This window comes from Ambystoma mexicanum, chromosome 4p (genome assembly GCF_040938575.1).
Source record: "Ambystoma mexicanum isolate Mex_15411 chromosome 4p, UKY_AmexF1_1, whole genome shotgun sequence".
NCBI lineage: Eukaryota > Metazoa > Chordata > Amphibia > Caudata > Ambystomatidae > Ambystoma > Ambystoma mexicanum.
Genome location: NC_090927.1, coordinates 393,677,872 through 393,691,028, shown reverse-complemented (window position 1 = coordinate 393,691,028; position 13,157 = coordinate 393,677,872). Strand labels below are relative to the sequence as shown.

At 43.9% G+C, this 13,157-nt stretch overlaps 1 pseudogene; it reads left to right on the top strand.

Moving 5' to 3' along the window:
• Positions 1 to 11,608: 11,608 nt before the first annotated feature.
• On the top strand, positions 11,609 to 11,762 carry LOC138459977 (5.8S ribosomal RNA; annotated as a pseudogene).
• The last annotated feature ends 1,395 nt before the right edge of the window (positions 11,763 to 13,157 follow it).

The following is a 13,157-nucleotide window of genomic DNA, read 5'->3' as shown; positions in this document are numbered from 1 at the left end:
AATAGACAGTGTGTCGGGTGGGGGTGCAAACTGTCCTCATGGGAGCTCAGGCATGACTGGAGATTTCTGTGACCTTGTGGATTTGTGCCTAGTGCTGGTATTGCCGCATTTGCCACACAGGCCTTCCCCTCTACCTGGAATTATTCATATCTACGCAGAATAGCGATGCAGCCCTCACCTTAGGCCACACTAGTAGTTACACTATAATTGGATATATTAACATGGGGTCATGCTGGATGGGAAGCGTCCCTCTCACTGTCCTCACTGCTCCTTGGCTCATCCCAGTGCCTCAAATGCATCTCGCCTTACTTTAAAGTGCCTAGGAGGGGGGGACAGGCTTCCCCTTTCCCGACATTAGCTTTGAGGGATCTCATGATGGGATGATTGTTTTCTTTGTTGCATTTGCCAATTTGTGGGTAGGAAGGAGAAAACTTAGAGATGAGATGTGAGGGATAGAGAAGATATGTGCAAGTGATTCACACGCTACGATTTTGTCAGTAGATGGCCCTGATACTGTGATTGAGTCTCCGTGGACCAGTGCAAGGCCTCCAACTATCTACTGGCACAATTAGAGCATTTTATCTGTAGCTTGGCAGAAAAGATTTGTGAATGTCTGGCAAGGGTTGAACATATTTGAATATAATTGCTACCCTATAAATTGGCAAAAATAATGCTTGTTCCTAGATTCGTGCAAGCCCTTTTCCTTTTGGTGACATTTTACATCAGCATTTTCCAGCCACGGAAAGGCATGATTGCTGTGGCCCAGAAGAACAGCTCACATTTCATCTTAACCGTTCATCCAGGTGTTAATTAAAATTGCACATCCTGGCTAATTTACTTACACTTGTGATATACTGCTCCACACTCTCCCCTTCTTCTTGCATTCTTTTCCTGAACTTGTAGCGTTCTAATATCGTACTGAGTTTCTTCTCATAATGTTTACCAATCCTTTTAACCGTTCTCCATTAAGGCCATCATCTTGATTCTTCAGGTGATCGGGCAAGTCTTCAAACTTCTCTTGACAAGCAGAACCTAGACAATGTTACAACAAAGATGTTCTCCTCTCAATACTGCAATTTGGGCCACAGACCAGATTAGCATAGTGTTCGAAAGATTTTGTCCATCTTTTCCATGGTATGGCAGGTTCCCCTTCTTCGGGTAGAAAATAGGCAGGCAGAGGTACACTACTGAATACCATGTTGCACAGCCAACAATGGCACAGTGCCTTTGCTGCAGTCAATAACTTTTAAAAGATGTTCAGTATGTGTGTACTGGGATGCAAGGCTGGTTAGTTGAATAAAACGCCAAAAAGTGTGCACAATTCTACAGTTGCACTGTAGAATTGTGTGCCCTTTTGGGCATTTTATTCATTTTTTCCAGAATGAGTGGTCACAGTGCTCAATATTGTGGTCATAGATGCTTTTAAAAATGTATTTGCAAATGTGTGGCAATTAAAATAGACTCAAGAATGCCTTTTCTATCTTTTGAACATTTTGCCTGACCTTGAAATGGTAGCTCACTTGTAATGTTCGTAGAGTGTCCGTAATAGTGCCTGACCTTGAAATGCCATTGATGAAATCTCACGAGATTTTGTTATTATCACAGTTCTGCTGTGATAGGTTGCCGCTTTCTACTGCTTCTGCAGTGGAAGAACAGCTGACTCACCTTCGACCATGTAGCAAGTCACTGCTGTAGCTGAAGAACTGCATCGGTTAAAGTAGGAGTGCTCGTTGGGGCTCGGAATAATTTCATGGATGTATAAATCCTCGTCGCCACATGTAATGTAGATATGGCGTAGAGGCTAAAGGGTATAACACTGGGAATGTATTATTAACAGGGTGATGGGGATTTACAAAGAAAATAAAGGGTATAACACTGAGAAGGTATTATTAACGGGGTGATGGGGACTTACAAAGAAAATAAGTGAATGGCGAGCCCCACCAGGCTCCGTCTCCTTCTCCACCTGCTTCAACGGCCACTATCCATCTTGCGTTCCTCACAGTTTTCGAACTGCTGTGACGTGAGTCTGCCCAAATGGCAGGCTAAGCATCCCGCGTGGCAGAGTAAGTCCCATACTACAGGGGTCTTGTTTTAAGAATCTTTTTAAGTAGAGGGTGTTTCTGACCTGCCCCTCATACATTAAATGGGACAAGCGTGACTCTATGGGGAGTTTTATCCACCCAGGGCTTTTCCAATTTCAATTTTTCTTAGTTTCAGGCACCTCCTTCGCTACACTGCCTTCTCCGTTGGTCCCCATGTTCGTGAAGAGACAAATGCTCAAATTCACTCCACTGTATTTGAAGTTATAACAGCTGTGGTGCAATCTTAATTTGAAGTTGGTGATGGATTGAGAAGTCTGGGCATCTTCCATGTGCTTACTCCAGGACTGCTATAATAAAGTGGGAGGTGGCACAGGTCTTGCATGTTCACTCCATTCTCAGCATGCAATGTGTCTCTTGGGAATTCTACACACTCCCCCTTTTTGTTTCTCTCTTTAACCCTCCCTCTTGCCCCATTACCTTCCCTCCTTTTCCTATTTACTTCACACTGTTACTCATTCTGCATTCTAAATCATACATTATGTGGAACAATCTCTACCTAAGCTTCTGCTTCTCTGTCCCCCCTGTAGTTTCATCTTCAACCTATCTCTTCCCTTACTTCTTCCACCTCCCTCATTCATCCCTCCCTTATTCATCCAATCTCTCCTCTTCTCTCATTCTCTATAATTCCCTTCCCCAAACCTCTTCCGTGTCACCATATTCCCTTCACACCACTATCTTGTTATACATTTCACTTACTTTTCTCTCTTTCCCTTTCACTGCCGCTCATCCTACACTTTTCTCTTTTTGCATATCCATGCCACATATGAATTATATTATGTCTTTGTATCTCTTTAAAACATATGTTCATCTTATTTTGTTTTCTTTCATATTCTTTCCTCTCTGGTTCTACATACCTTTTACATCCTTCCTTTTCCTCTTTTTCTCTGCTTCTCATTATGCCTGGTGTTTACCTCATTTTGTCACAATTCCTTTCCCTATATTGGTCCCCTTCACCCCCCACTTCCCATTTATATAGTTCTCTTTCCTTATCCTTTCTACCCATCTTCCCATAATCTCCCCTTTATCCTCCCCCAACTTCCTCTATCCTATTTCCTCCAGGTTGCAATGTGTAAGTACAGATAATGTCTATGCACATAATCTCCAGTGACTGCATCGTGTCTCCTCCGCCATCCAGACAACCATGGACTGCAACATGCAGGCCCATCGTTCTGTTTCCCCTGAGGCGCAGGCAGAGATTCTTAAGCCTGCAGTGTTTTTCAACTTGGAAACTAAGAATATTATTTGAAATTTCAGTAGCGTAACCAGAAAACTGGCTGCACTTAAATACTTGAGTAAGTAATATTTAAGCTCAAACAATCTATTGTTTTATTTAATAGAATTGGGTAGTGCATGTAGCTCACCCCTGTTCATTCAATGTTGTGTAGCACTTTGATAAGGGAACGTTGTAACAAAACATGCAGTACATCAAGGAACACTTCTAATAAGAACAGAATTTGATCACATCATCACATGAATAAAAAGAAACCCTTGAAATAAACATTAAGGCGCTAAAGACGGGTGTGTGCTCATTTAATGAGTGCCTGCAAGAGAGTAAAATGCATCCCTTAGAGCCTGAGTGCTTATTGTTATACAGGGTCTGCCTTCCAGGTGAGAGCTGGAGATTGTGTTTATGGCTGAGCTGGACACGTTGAGCCTTACGGAAGCTCAAATACAGTCCGCTCTTAGCAGACTATCAATCTTTGACAATTTACCAACTACGAATGTTGGTGAGGTGACCATTACAGATGATCTATTGAGATTAAAAAAGAGGCGGTTCAGGACAGAGCTCCATGGTCATCTTCTAAAAGAATATTTGCTTGCTAATATTATCCCATTGGGTCTTCAAATACAGACAGCACCGGTCCTCTTTCTTGAAGATGAGGACTATGAAGCTGGATTCAACCAGGGTAGCAGAGACTTAATGTTGCACACAAAAAATACACCCGAAAGATTGGTGGCCAAGATTAAGTAAAAACTAGACCTTCATGAAGAAGCCTTTTTACATAATGTTCTAATCACTGATGCTAAAGGGAAACTGAAGGCAGTCAGCAAGGAAGTGGAGGAATTTAAAAACACAAATCTTTTGAAAAAATCTACCAAACTGAAAAAAGACATTAGTGTTTTCTGAAAAGAGAGAATGTACCTGCATCTTCTGGCTAATTATACTGCCCCACCGAACCCTGACTTTAATCATGGGAACAGGCAATATAGAAAAACATGGGTTTCATTCCCCAACACCACTAGCTCATCACCTGATGTGGTTCCCAATTCAGATTCACCTAAGCACATTTCCAATGACAATCAGCATTTCTTAGGCCAGACGCAGCAATAAGGCTGCCGTCAGCCATCCTTCAGGAAAGGTTCCGAAGCAGGACGGGGCCTCCAGAACATTTTCAACACGAGGAACAGGGGATATCCCCGGTGAGACTCCCCATATTTAATTTATCTGGTACACAATTGGCCACGGCCAATATGTGTGTACTCTCCAAGGGCCTAAATATTGTTCCTACCCAGGGTGTAAATCACAACAAGTTAGAATTGGAACGTCAAAAATTCTTTCGGACTATCCAACTTAGAGCTTTTTTGACACACGGGAATGCATTGCTGAAATGGCTAACACAGACTATAGACCCAAATCTCCCTTTACCCCAAGTGACAGCAAGATCCCCTCTGAGATTGGCATGTTTGAAAGAATGGCACTAAACAACCTGTTCTCTTTGAGTTGCATAATGACTATGGGCAATTTAGCAATATGACCAATGTGGAATTTTGTGTATTAAGAGGCTTTGCTTCCAATAGACAAATTGCCATAAAACCCACCGATAAGGGCAGGGGCCTAGTGGTTATGGGAACTCAGCAATACATTAGAATGGTCTCAGTTCTGTGGGAAAATTCAGAACATTATGATGAAATTCAGATAGATCCTACAGACCGCCTGATGGAGCGGCTTCGGGAACTATCTACTAATACTACTGAAACTGGGTTTCTTAATCAAAATGAAGCCATGTTCCTCACACCGAGGGAATGTCGTGTCCTTGTGATTTATGTACTGCCCAAGGTGCACAAAAACAGTAATGACCCTCCAGATCGGCCAATTGTATCACTTTGCGGGTCATGTCTAGAACCCAACGGCCAATATATTGATATGTTTCTGCAGCCTTTGGCAATTACAACTCGGTCATATATTAAAGATACAGCGGTAGTGATTAACATAGTTGATGGTTTGCCCTATAATGTTGGTGACATTAGATATCACCTCCCTATAAACACATATCCCACAAAGGGAGGCAATGGAAATTATACAGAATCTCTTGAGGCAAGACCTGCACTCCATGTGCTGCCCACTCAGTTAATCTTGGAACAGAGGATAGGACAGGGGCAACGTGCTGGTCTTGGAAACAAGACCATGCAGAGCAACAGATATTCGAATCCTGGATCCGCGCCTCAAAATCGAACACTGGTATTAAGCACGTTCTAAAAAAACTATTAAATTAAAATTAAATTAAAGTTGTTAGATGCTACCCTGTGCAACAATTTGTTTGCATTGAACAATTATTTATATCTACAGAGAAAACAGACTGCCATGGTGGCGGTCTTTGCCACAAGTTCTGAAAATATTTATGTGTAGCATTTCGAAGAAAGTAACATCAACCAAACCAACCCATTTGTCACAACAATAACTCTGTGGGTTTGCTATATAGATGACAGATTCTTTATGTGAACTGGGTCCAATGACGAATTAGAAGAATTCTTACTTTGACTGAATCTTTGTAATAGATATCTCACATTTTCAAGAATCAATTTCCTTTATTGCCCATCAAGTAGCTACTTGTACAGCAATTTGTACAGGAAGAGTACTAAGTGTACCAGACTGCTATTCTATTCAGGCCAACACCCTAAGGCGCTCGGGCATGACCCCTTCCCTCTGGTCAATTCCTATGGTTATGAGGAATTGCACTTTCAAAGAAAACGTTGAGTGCCAGACAGCCAAACAAGCAAGATCCACTAAGAATGAGGCATTTCTGACTGAGGGAAGAGATGGTAAGAATTCTGACCAGCTAATTTGTGTCCCAACCTTCGGGAGACATACAAAACAAACACAAAAGCTAGTGAAGAAATATTGTGGATTGATAACTGCAATTGGTTGCACCAACTGACTGCCCATTTTTGCATTAAGGAAAGGCAACAACCTTAAAGATAGATTGGTCCATTCAAGCTTAGCTCAGAATACTTTTGAGGCATCTTTGGAATCACAGAGAGATCCTATTATAGGGCATCACCGTTTTGGGAATTCTAACATTTGTAGCTTGACTCTAAAAATTACAGAATTTTTCCAGGGCAGGTTCAGGTGGAGAATTAAGAACTTCACGAATTGCAACTCAACAAATATAATCTAAGTGATTAAGGGCAATTGCGCTATGCTATACATTGGGATGACCACAAGAAGGTTTCTTTGAGGATACATGAGCACCGGAGCAGGATCTGGAATGGGACCATGACTGCCCCATTGGTGCAGCATTTTCAAATGATGAACCATGGGGCCGATGACTTCAGTTGGTTCATGCTGGAACAGGTCAAACCTAATAGGTTTAACTATTCCACGACTGCACAGCTTTACAAGATGGAGCAGGACTGGATTTTTAGACTAAGGACCCACACGCTGGGGCTAAATGAAGACTTACAATGAGCTAATGTGATCAGATCATCAGACTTTTGTCATGCCCAAAAAATCACTTTACATTGGAAACAGGATATAAGCGCGTTAAGGGCGCTTTAAGGGCTCTCTGGAGCTCTTTGAGGTAATTTGCCTATGAACATGCCGTTGGAGCCTTTTATTATGATGGCGCCATTTTTCTGCATTTGTATTATGGTAGATCTATGGGATGATGACAATGTGTGACATCTTGGCCATTATTGTCAGGTTTCCAATCGAATTGAAATTGGAATCCTGAACTGTCCGCAGCAATGGTCCCTTGAAGGCATTTGAGGTATACTGCCCATGAATATGTCATTGTAAAGGATTTCAATCAGACACACACCCAGGTCTCGCCTAGCATGTAGTGCGCAATGGAACCCTTATTTATTTGTGTATATAAGTTCAATATTCTGAATGATATACAACTCATATCACACCCTTTTCAAAACACCCCCCAGGTCACACTGAACCAGGAATCAGGCTAGTTTGTAAAGGTAAATATTTATTTTATGTATTTAATATTTAAATGACACATACGTTTAATATATATATATATATATATATATATATATATATGGGAGAGCAATCACCTAATGCGACAATACAATTCAGAAAATAAGCAAAGCAATTGAATTCACTTATAATAATGCAGAATAGAAACACAGGAAAAAGAACAATTTTGGTTTGTGAACAGATAGCGTTTAGGTTAATATTCCCCCTGCAAAGATTTTTTAAAAACAAATGAGCAATCCTACAAAGATGTAAGTAATCAGCAGGTATTCAGGAATGAAAGACAATGTCTATAGTTTAAAGGCAATCTTCCCTCCTCAAACAAGAGAGAAAAACGTTTTTGGAAAGTGACACTTTTAAACTGACAGGTTACAATCGCTTTGTAAAATAATGCAAAAGGGTCCAAAAATGCTTAAATGGAGAAGAATTCTGAGGAAAGCAACACTAAACAGGTCCTAGCACACATGAGCTGATATAAACAACAGGACAGACTTTAGATCAGGGTGGGATGGAAGAAGCACTTTGAAATAGGAAAAAAAGACACGTGTAAACTTGTGAAAACTTCAAATTCGTGGCAAACTTTTACTATGCGATATTGGAGAACAACGGGTCAAATATACTGTTCCACAATACTAATGGTCTTAGGCATCAGTGAGAGTTTCTATCTTTAAAATTGAAGAAGTTATAGAGGCCACACATGAATTTTCAAAGCTACATGGCCAGCGCAACCATTCACGTGGTGGATACTCGATTTGGTTCTGGGATTTTCTTTAGTTACTCAAAATCACTAAGGAGTTATGGTTTTGTAACACAGATGAGAAAAATCAGCGCAAGGAGGATTCTAACAATACTAAGGTTCTGAATTAAAAAATGGGATGGGTTGAGATTGGGATGATACAATACAGATATACGATGGATCACTGTTCTTCCTGTTAATACATACAGTCCTTTGCAATTAAATTGAACCGTCAGGTCTGGTCATTTGATTGGGTCTGGTCATTTGATTGGGCCATGTCTACCGGCAGCAGGGCACTTCTGGAGGGATTGGATCAGAGGTGCGGTTCTGGTCAATTTTGGACTGCACCTCATACTGGATTGGGATGGGCCCTTTTGGTCACTGGACAAGGCAGATTACAGGATGCACGTTTCAGCGGGCAAGCCTTAATGGTAACAAGCCAAGCTGAATCAGAATTATTGTTCTAGCTAGCAGCTAGCAAGAGTTCAGCAAGCTAAAGTCTAGATTCTGCAAGGAAATCTGGATCTTCTGAGAAGGCCGGAGTCAGCTACAAGATGAGGAGTTCTGGAACAAGGTGCTGCACGGAAATCTGGATGGGTTTTGGAAGCAGTGTTCTATGTGTTGTGAAGTTCCTATATTTATACTATCAAATGCCATCACCAGTTTATGGCATGGGCGGAATTTCAAAAACACACCACCACGGCTGTGAGTGGCTGCAGGCACGTGCATTGTTCCGGTTGGCAGTCACAACAGAGCTGTCATCTTTACGATGGGATTTAGGAACTCCTACATTGATTTTTACCAAAACATAACATTTGTACAAATGTACATTTGTACAATTATGTACCCTAATAAAATCGGACACATACATTTCATATTTAACTGTCTATATTCCCATCTTTGTGTGAGCTGTCTTTCTCATTCTACGTATTTTTATCAGTTTTAACCATAACAGTTTGGATTAATGATTTCTAATTCGGTACATCTCTGGGCGCTTATCAGTGGATCATGTACATACAATCTTATGTTTGCAAGATTAATCGTTCTGCTACAATGAGAATCTTTTCATAACTTTGGTTCCTTAAATGGTACAAGTTTCATCAATGTTTTCAAATTTTCAGATTTATCCTTTTTCCGGTTGCACAGCTAAAGAGTTTTAAACTTTAATCACAAATAAGGATTTAACATCAAAGTTCTCCTTTGCAACCTCCCCTTCCCAGACAGCAGCTGTCCAGTCCTTTGATCAGGGAGGTGTTTCCCCTTCCTGGAGAGGGAAGGTCCCCTGGAGAGATCAGTTGGGCAGCTTGCCATTGTTCTTGGCTCAGCCAGAGACAAATGTCTGATGCTCTCATTGTTTTCATTATGCGGGAACCATTAAGCAGCCATTAGCCTTCCTGTAGCAAGGGGATGTCAAACTGAAGTGTGAATCTTTCCCAGGCTGGGTTGTCAGATCAGAATTAAATAATTGATTAGCTCCAGACTGGGTTCCTTTAAATTAAAGTCTTTGAATTTCACATATAAAATATAAGTCCAGTTTATGAGGGATTGTGACATTTTAAAAGAATTAGCCCTTCACAAACATGCTTTAAATAGGCAGATTTTGCAATTTTAATCAGGAAACAGAAACACTTTTAAACTGGGTGTGACAGCTAATTTTCTGATGCAGGTGTCAGTCAGTGAGGCATGGCCCTCTCCGAGCCACCTGTAGAATCTGTGATTTTAGCAAATTTTCCTTTCAATAGCTCACTGGGAAAGTGAATGAATTTAGCACCAAGACAGCACTTTGAAGGTTGCCATTCAAGGTTGCCATACAGGAAGCTGTATGTAAGGGCATTTTTGGATTTTAGCCAACTTTTGTGGCATTGATTCATGTGACAGGTAACAGCACCCACTGACATTCTCCTGCAGGGAGCTTGTTTTGACATAAACTTTGCCTGTGTGTGGCAAGGTGGAGCAGCCTCTTTGTGATTTCTGAACCATGCACAGTTTTTGCAGATTTAGCATGCACAGTGGTTAGTACCTTCATTTTTGGCAGTTTTCTTTCCCCCATTGGCAAAGGGAGGTAGTGCGGTGCATTGGCATGGGTTGAAATATCCCACATCATTGGTGACTCTATTCAAAGATTGTGCCACCATATACATTACTAATATGGCAGACCCACGGCATGATGATGATGTGTGTCATGCCATAGGTTATGGAGGTAGCTGTCCTATTATGTTTTCAGTTGTGGATGGCTTCCGTTCACATCGAATGGTGAAACTTGTATTTAGCTGCCTAAACAGTTGAGACACGCCTGCCACACAAGCACTGTGAAACAATAAGTTAGGTTCTGTGTGCTTGGTCGCATTAATAACATTTGCAGATATAGGAGTCTAGGCCTCAACAATTCTTAAGAGGCATTTTGGGCCCATAATATGCTTCTCCTTAAGTACTAATGCCACCATAGTACATGTAATACAAACCCCTTTTTATATACCAGACATGGGGGTGTTCAGGTCTCAACATTTGACAAGGGGGCATATTGGCCCAAGACATTTATTTCCTTAATGAACATATTTTCTTTAATGGACACAGTTGGTAAATTGGCCATTGAACATGTACATCATGGTGCAAGTAGTAAATACACAAAAACTATTTTTCTATGCAAGCATTGTACCGGGGCTACTTCGGTATGATAGAAGTCAGACAACATTCAGGACTGGTTGAAGGACACAAAGACCTGCCTACCATGCTGATACTCTGCCCCCCTGCCCAGTGGAGGCCCCTATTTGTCCTGGCATGGTCCCTTTCTCTCCCTGGAGGGAAAAGCTCTATCATGCCCTGGCCAGAGCTCCAGGATGACTGGGAGAGCTGCTCCTGCCCTAACATGGCTGCTTCCCATGTGGGTCAACCATCCCGTTGCCTAGCAGTGGTCCAGGTGCACCTGGCAGGGTCCCCATCCCTTCTTTGAGCTTTGAGGGAAAAGCTCTATCACACCCTGGTCAGAGGTCCAGAACAGCCGGAACAGCTGACCCCACCATTGGATGCCTGCCTCATACTTTGGACAGCTGCCTTCCTGCCAAATGGTAGTCCTGGGTTGTCCCAGCAGGATCCTGTCAATTCTTGGAGGAAAAACATCTATCGTGCCCTGGCCAGAGCTCCAGGACAGCCAGGGAAGCTGCTGTCACCCTTGGGCGCCTGCCACACACTTTGATTGGCTGCCCTCCTGTCCAGCTAAGGTCCTGGCATGACCGATCAAGTCCCCATCTGTCCCTGGATAGAAAATCTTGAAAGGGCCCTGAGCAGAGCTCCAGGATGGCAGGGGGTGCTGCCCCTGCACTTGTGTGACTGTCTTGCACGTGGGTAGGCCACTCATGACCCACTCAGCTTCTCACGCTGCCTCAGATGGCGGGGGTCTCCGGGGTTGAGCACCTGGAACACATTGTATTATTTAAACCACATGGTTTCCCAAATAGTGAAGCTAAACAGGGCACTGGGACTTCCCAACATGTGGGTTGGATGTGCAGCACTGCCCCCCCCAGCCTCTCCTGCACCAGGTCAAGCTGATGTCTGAAAGTTGCCTGAGACTCTTGGCAGTGGATAACTCAGCTTGCACATCATTGAAGAACGCAGCTAGCTGTGAGAATTAGTGTGAATTGCCGGACATATTGATCATCGACCCTTCAAAAACACCTTGTGGCCTTTGGTTCCACCCAGGTATATGTCTGTCAGAGGGTCACTTGTACATCAATTTCCATGGGAACCCCGTTCTGTCCCCCTAAGGTCAGATTCCAATTAGCACTGTTGCAGGATCCCTGGTCCTGGAGCCGTGGCTTGTTGGCAGTCCATCCTGGCCTCCCCATTTCTCCCCTCATGCCTGCTCTGGTGGTGGTGTCAGCAGCATACAATCTGACACACTTCCCCATGATGCAGCTGGCCATGCTGCATGTGGCTATCTGTGCTTTCCCATTACTCCCTGCATGAGAAGGCCCTTGAGTGCAGGCCTTGCAACCGCGTCCAGCAGGCAACCTCTCTCCAAGTGGGCTTTGGTGCAAATCGGGACAGCACACACTGAGTTACACCAGAGGCATGGGGCTGGAGCAACCCTCCAACAGACCTGGGCTCACGTAAGGCCGTCCGAGCTTCGGCTCCAACTACAATCTCAGATCAGATGTTGCTTCCTCCTAAATGTAAGCATATTACTAAGATGAGGAAAAGAAATTAAAACGGGTTTCCTCAATAGCGGTGAGTTAAGAGTGAAGAACCCAGTGCCAAATCTCCATCCAGCGGAAGGCGTGGGAAATGTGAACTGCAGAAGACTGGCATCCCACGGTTGCTCAGGGGGCCCAGGTCCTTCTGGTTGAGGATCACCCCACAGATGGTGTTAGGCAAATAGTGGGCCCCTGTTTGCACGTATCTGGTGTTCTCGTAGTCGGGTTGCTTGGAAATGCAGTCCAAAGTGGGTGGTAAACTCCATTGAGGCTAAACACACATCAAAGTTCTTTTCAAGAGTGCAGGCAAGCACAGCAGCTGGACACACAGGCATAGGGAAGGCAATCAGGGTGAGTCCTGGGTCCTGGCCAAGGCTCCCGGATGCAGGCTGTGGCTTTCTGGGTGTGCACCCTGTAAGAACCGAGCCTGAACATTCTCTTCCCACCCGGCCATGGAGGGGGTCCCTGCATGCCCTGGATGGTGTCCTGGCCCCGCTCCAGAGGGAAACGTTCTAAGGTTCCCAGGTCAGTTCCGCGGATGGCCAGGAGGGTGTTGCCCCCAACTCTGGTCATCCATCAACCTGCCCACCGGCACTCCTTGCGTGCCATGGGAGGGAACCCAACCTTCACTGGAGGGAAAAAAGCTCTGAAGCATTGGGGGTGCTGCTCTCCCTTGGTCATCAGCCCTCGGTGCTGGGCAGCTGCCCCTCCCTACCCAGTAGAGGTCCCTGCGCACCATGGTGGTGGCCACAATCCCCTCTGGAGGGAAAAGCTCTAACATGTCCCTGAGGGTTCTGCCCCTGCCCCCCGGGTGCCGGCCGCAGACATGGGTCGGCTGCCGGCCTGTCCAGTGGTGGTAAATGCTCCCCCCTTGTGGGGCCCCAATGTCTAAGCTCCAACTCCTTGAGGACAGAGTCTTTGGG